General features: G+C 41.9%; 1 non-coding gene across 1 annotated transcript; it reads left to right on the forward strand.

Moving 5' to 3' along the window:
- Positions 1 to 678: 678 nt before the first annotated feature.
- On the forward strand, positions 679 to 762 carry Trnas-gga (transfer RNA serine (anticodon GGA)). The gene is given in 2 exon segments: positions 679 to 718; positions 728 to 762. It is a non-coding gene; the product is annotated as a tRNA-Ser (tRNA).
- The last annotated feature ends 5,938 nt before the right edge of the window (positions 763 to 6,700 follow it).

A 6,700-nucleotide genomic window follows, 5' to 3' on the forward strand; every position in this document is an offset into this window, starting at 1 on the left:
CATGTGATTTCTACACACCCTTAAGTTCTATTTTGTTCTATTTATTAGTCCATTTCCTGGCAAAATAATATTACATCTAAAGTTTTTATTAGGGCACTATGGTCTGTATAGGTGCAAAGAATAGACAAAACAAACAAAAATCAAGCATGAACTCTTTATTAATTTCACTTATATTTTAACAACTCTAAAGCAACAAAGGCTATTAGTCCAAACTCAAGGTCGTACGACAATAAAACTCCGTAGAACGTTAGCGATTGTAGTTTTTAAATGTACCCCACCTACGCGGTCTGCGATATGCTTTGTTTCAATAAATACAAGGGACATTCAATAAGTAATGCAACACATTTTTTTTCTGAGAGCAGGTTGGTTTTGTTTAGGATTCTTCCATACTGGGAGTGCTGTATGCCCGCATGTTACCACTCTACTGATCTACTTTGCAGCCAACGTCTTGCTGCATTAAAAATGGTTAAATGGCTCTGAGCACTATGGGATTTAACATCTGTGGTCATCAGTCCCCTAGAACTTAGAATTACTTAAACCTAACTAACCTAAGGACATCACACACACCCATGCCCGAGGCAGGATTCTAACCTGCGACCGTAGCGATCACGCGGTTCCAGACTGAAGCGCCTAGAACCGCTGGGCCACTCCGGCCGGCTCTTGCTGTATCAGTAGCCGGCCTGAGTGGCCGAGCGGTTCTAGGCGCTACAGCCTGGAACCGCGCGACCGCTACGGCCGCAGGTTCGAATCCTGCCTCGGGCATGGATGTGTGTGATGTCCTTAGGTTAGTTAGGTTTAAGTAGTTCTAAGTTCTAGGGGACTAATGACCACTGCAGTTAAGTCCCATAGCGCTCAGAGCCATTTGAACCATTTTTTGCTGCATCAGTAACCTCCTCATCGTCTAGGTACTGCTTCCCGCGCAGTCCACCCTCCAGTGGGCCAAACAGATGGAAGTCGAAAGGTGCGTAATGCGGTCTGTAGAGTGGATGCAAAAGAACAGCCCAAAGAAGTTTTCTGACCTCCTCTCGGGTGCGCGGATTTGTGAGACCTTGCGTTGTTATAGGCTCCGCAGAAATTCTACGAGCGTCAGTGAATATCAGCGATGCTCCGGTTTTCCGCCGAAAGAAATTCAGTGACAGCTCTCTGCTTAGAACTCACCTTAGTTGTAGACGCCATTTTGAAGGCTACGTATAGCGCCTACTAATTATGGGAACTCCACGAAACTGTAGGGGATGCAACGGGAACATTCCACGACGTCTCACAACAAATTTCGCATTCTTTCGGCCGAAACTGACCGGTGAAAGAAATGTGTTGCATTGCTTATTGAACGATCCTCGTGTGTATCATTTACCTGTTGAAGATAACGACTTATCAGCAATGATAACAACAAAACATCGTTATGCAGTTAGAAGAGGTTGTTAAATTTCGAAAGAATAGCGTATAGGTAGACATGTAATAACAAAACATCGTTATGCAGTTACAAGAGGCTGTTAAATACCGGAAGAATAGCGTATAGGCAGGCATCAAAATGTTTACAATTTTGCGAAAACTTCGGAGCTGCTTCGTGACTACCAAGAGTTACGACGCATAATATCAATGATGGAGTAAGAACTAACGTTACGGTTGTCTCGTTAATTCTGCACTTACTGAAGAAAACAAGCTACACAGTCGAAAGACCTCTGACTAGCCTTCTGTAAAGACTACTGTAGAGGAGAAAAAGAACAAGACTGTTGTATTCTGCGACTCGCGACTGTTAAAGCAGTGATTTGTGGATGGCTAGTTGGTTAGGGTTCCAGTTATAAATAGACCGTTAGAAACGAAGATCTTGCAAATTTTTAGGGGTTAAGGGCCCTACACATACCAATTTATCGGTCGACCGACTGACCAATTTCGTGGCAGCGTACAAATTGCCTGACCGATTTCACTCAACGAGTACAGCGCCGCCCTGTACATATCGCTGATGGTGAATTATTAATTTCCGTTCGTTGGGGGTATGTTCTACTGTTGTTTAACAGACACAAAATTGGGGTTTTGCCTTGACTATTTTAGAGCAAACAAAGCGAAAAATCCGAGAGAAAGCTACGGGCAAAGAAAGAGCTAACCTAAAGGAAAAAATTCATTTGTGTCCTGTACTTAAAGATCCAGGAGAAATATTTAAGAATGTATTGAAGGCAGCAGAGGATCAAGTAGGTAAAAAGACGAGGGCTAGGAGAAATCCTTGGGTAACAGGAGAAATATTGAATTTAATTGATGAAAGGAGAAAATATAAAAATGCAATAAATGAAGCAGGCAAAAAGGAATACAAACGTCTCAAAAATGAGATCGACAGGAAGTGCAAAACGGCTAAGCAGGGATGGCTAGAGGACAAATGTAAGGATGTAGAAGCTTATCTCACTAGGGGTAAGATAGATACTGCCTACAGGAAAATTAAAGAGACCTTTGAAGATAAGAGAACCACTTGCATGAACATCAAGAGCTCAGATGGAAATCCAGTTCTAAGCAAAGAAGGGAAAGCAGAAAGGTGGAAGGAGTATATAGAGGGTCTATACAAGGGCGATGTACTTGAGGACAATATTATGGAAATGGAAGAGGATGAAGATCAAATGGGAGATACGATACTGCGTGAAGAGTTTGACAGAGCGTTGAAAGACCTGAGTCGAAACAAGGTCCAAGGAGTAGACAAAACTCTACCATCTGGTGAGCAAGATGTATGAGACAGGCGAAATACCCTCAGACTTCAAGAAGAATATAATAATTCCAATCCCAAAGAAAGCAGGCATTGACAGATGTGAAAATTACCGAACAATAAGTTTAATAAGCCACAGCTGCAAAATAATAACACGAATTCTTTACAGACGAATGGAAAAACTAACAGAAGCCGACCTCGGGGAAGATCAGTTTGGATTCCGTAGAAATACAGGAACACGTGAGGCAATACTGACCTTACGACATATCTTAGAAGAAAGATTAAGGAAAGGCAAACCTACGTTTCTACCATTTGTAGACTTAGAGAAAGCTTTTGACAATGTTGACTGGAATACTCTCTTTCAAATTCTGAAGGTGGCGGGGGTAAAATACAGGGAACGAAAGGCTATTTACAATTTGTACAGAAACTAGATGGCACTCATAAGAATCGAGGGACATGAAAGGGAAGCAGTGGTTGGGAAGGGAGTAAGACAGGGTTGTAGCTTTTCCCCCATGTTATTCAATCTGTATATTGAGCAAGCAGTAGAGGAAACAAAAGAAAAATTCGGAGTAGGTATTAAAATCCATGGAGAAGAAATAAAACCTTTGAGGTTCGCCGATGACATTGTAATTCTGTCAGAGACAGCAAAGGACTTGGAAGAGCAGTTGAATGGAATGGACAGTGTCTTGAAACGAGGATATAAGATGAACATTAACAAAAGCAAAACGAGGCTACTGGAATGTAGTCAAATTAAGTCGGGTGATGCTGAGGGAATTAGATTAGGAAATGAGACACTTAAAGTAGTAAAGGAGTTTTGTTATTTGGGGAGCAAAATAACTGATTATGATCGAAGTAGAGAGGGTATAAATTGTAGACTGGCAATGGCAAGGAAAGCATTTCTGAAGAAGAGAAATTTGTTAACATCGAGTATAGATTTAAGTGTGAGGAAGTCTTTCCTGAAAATATTTGTATGGGGTGTAGCCATGTATGGAAGTGAAACATGGATGATAAATAGTTTGGACAAGAAGAGAATAGAAGCTTTCGAAATGTGGTGCTACAGAAGAATGCTGAAGATTAGATGGGTAGATCACATAACTAATGAGGAAGTATTGAATAGGATTGGGGAGAAGAGAAGTTTGTGGCACAACTTGACAAGAAGGAGGGATCGGTTGGTAGGGCATGTTCTGAGGCATCAAGGGATCACCAATTTAATATTGGAGGGCAGCGTGGAAGGTAAAAATCGTAGAGGGAGACTAAGAGATGAATACACTAAGCAGATTCAGAAGGATGTAGGTTGCAGTAGGTACTGGGAGATGAAGAAGCTTGCACAGGATAGAGTAGCATGGAGAGCTGCATCAAACCAGTCTCAGGACTGACGACCACAGCAGCAGGACGAAATATATTTTTCTCAGGTATTGAAGATTATCAAACTATATTTAGAGACAGCGATTACAGTCACGAGAGAATCTGTAAGCTGCGAGGCTGTTAGCTACTTTACGGTTTCTAGCAACTGGCAGAAGCTACGAGGGCCCCAAAATCAGTGCAGCTGTATCCCCACTATTATTATTTAAAATGATTCCAAAAACTAGCAACGTGATTTATATAAGCCAAAAAACTAAAGTAAGTGATGTTCGTGTGAGCTGCATGAGTAACATCCTTGTATGTAGCGTAAAAGATGTCTCCCATTGGCTTTGGAAACACGTTTCGAATGAGAAGGCTGAGTGCTGTCCGAAAAATGGTAACAGCGCATGGCGGCTGGATGGTCACCCATCCAAATGCCAGCCACGCCCAACAACGCTTAACTTCGGTGATCTCTCGGGAATCGGTGTAGCCACTGCGGCAAGGCCGTTGTATGCTCAAGTATGTAGACTTCGTAGTACAGAAGGGTCTAGTAAAATGTAGACATTCTTTGATAGTTAATATATTTGGAACAAAATGACACACGGTTGTAATTTTGCGAGTTAGCTTTGTCCATTGTTTCCTCAGCAGATCTTGGTGCGCGATTTCCAGGAGATAACAATGCAGCAATGAATGAAGTAAGATTGTCATTTGAGTAACAAAATCCGTATTGAAGTGGTACTGGAAGTACGAAGACAACAATTTATCATATTCTGGCTAAATTTGAAGCCAACGGTACATGTGAAGCAAATTTAAGTTATGCTTTTCGAGGATGGACGTTTTTCAGAGACAGTTATCTGGTCTGACGAGGCGCAGTTTAGACAGAGCGGTACTGTAAAATGCCACAACTGCGTGTATTGGGCTCCTGAAAGTCCTCACATTCAAGTGGACGAACGTTTTAATCTACTGGGTGTTAATGTGTGGCCCATTCTTCTTTGAAGGTACCATAACTGGTGAGATGTATCTTCATATGGCGCAAACATCGATTTTACCTGCCATCTGAGAGGTGTTCGAAAATGAAAGACTTTTGGGTCTCCAGCTCACTGCCACAGAGATGTCAGGACCTACTTGGATGAAAAGCCACCTCTACGATCGTCTCGTCGAAGAGGAGCTGTTGAGTACCCATCAAGGCCTCCAGACCTTACACATTTAGACTTCTACCTGTAAGGGACCTTAAAAAAGTAAGTTTATGAACAGAAGGCAGTTACACTGAATGAGCCACTAGAAACCATCGAGGCGTCCAGTGCGGCTATCACTCCTGCAACAATGACAGCCGTAGTTTGTTCAACAGTTCAGCGGCATCAACGTTGTCTGGCTGCTGATGACAGCTCACTTTGAACACATAAAATAAACTTCTTCCCGTGCAAGAATTGTAACGATATGTCATTTTGTTTCATTAATATTGACTATCAAAGGCAGTCTACATTTTATGGATCGCTCTCTATTTATAAAGGCTGCACCTCATGACTCTCAACAAAGAAAACCATAGAAAATATCGGAAACTTCTTATGATAATTTCTGGTGCTCATTCCTACGTTTGGTACTAAAATCCGTCAGTAGTCTGAAACACCGACCAGGAAATATCGTATCTTCCTAGCTGCAGTATCTTCCAGGTACAACAGTCTCCCCTATACCTAGAATTGTAGTGAAGGGGACATCGCTCTATCGACTTCTTATGGAGTCGTGAGTCCACTTTCTACCCAGAGAGGCGCAGCGAGCGATTGAAACAGCTGTCAACCAAAAGCCATTGGCAACCTGCAGGCAACAAGACCGACTGTAAAATTTAAAACGTAGATAAGATGACATCCCCAATCCCGATAGAAATATCTGTTACCTAATCCTTGTCAGCCACCTCTACTGTAAAGATACTAATTACTGAATTTAGCTAACTGGTAGAGTGTCTCATATTTGTTAATTGTATTCGACCCTAAAAATTCCCATTTGTCCTAAACAATCCAGAATTTCCTTAAAATATCGGAAAAAATTACTATTCTAAATCATCGGTAAAGGTTTGTCAGTTAAAATTTCATTATCTTGAGTTTATTCTTCTAAACCCAAATTAAGACTGCTAATTGGCAGAAATCGCATAGTCTTGATTTGGAAATTACAAATCTGCCTTACACCCAAAATTAGTTAATTACTAGAGCCCTATAGTGGCTGTTCGTTTGGATTAATGTAAGTTATTTACCATTCCGGTCACAAACTGTTTAACTCATACGTGGATCAACTCACAGCAGATGAACGTCTGTATGGACACTTTCAGCACACATCCCCTTGACAACTTCGTCACGAGCCCAAGAAGTGTTTCGTGAGCAGAGGACAATCATCAGGGGCAGTGCAAGCTCCAGGCCACCTCTATGACCTGATCTCTCTCCATGTGGTTTTAACCTGTGGGGCAAATTGAACATCTGGACATACAACCGACCAGTATGACATTATGGCACTATGAGTTGCCTATGTCCAAAACCGCTGGGCCATTACAACGCAAAACAAAACACAGTGTATCAGTATGGTAATAATAATAACAAGCCAAAGGCCCCAGAAGAATTCCAGACGCCACTGATGCGACTCCGGTTGGTCACCTGGAGAACATACAGCAGTGAGATGTGTTCGATC

The sequence above is a fragment of the Schistocerca gregaria genome, chromosome 7 (assembly GCF_023897955.1).
Source record: "Schistocerca gregaria isolate iqSchGreg1 chromosome 7, iqSchGreg1.2, whole genome shotgun sequence".
NCBI lineage: Eukaryota > Metazoa > Arthropoda > Insecta > Orthoptera > Acrididae > Schistocerca > Schistocerca gregaria.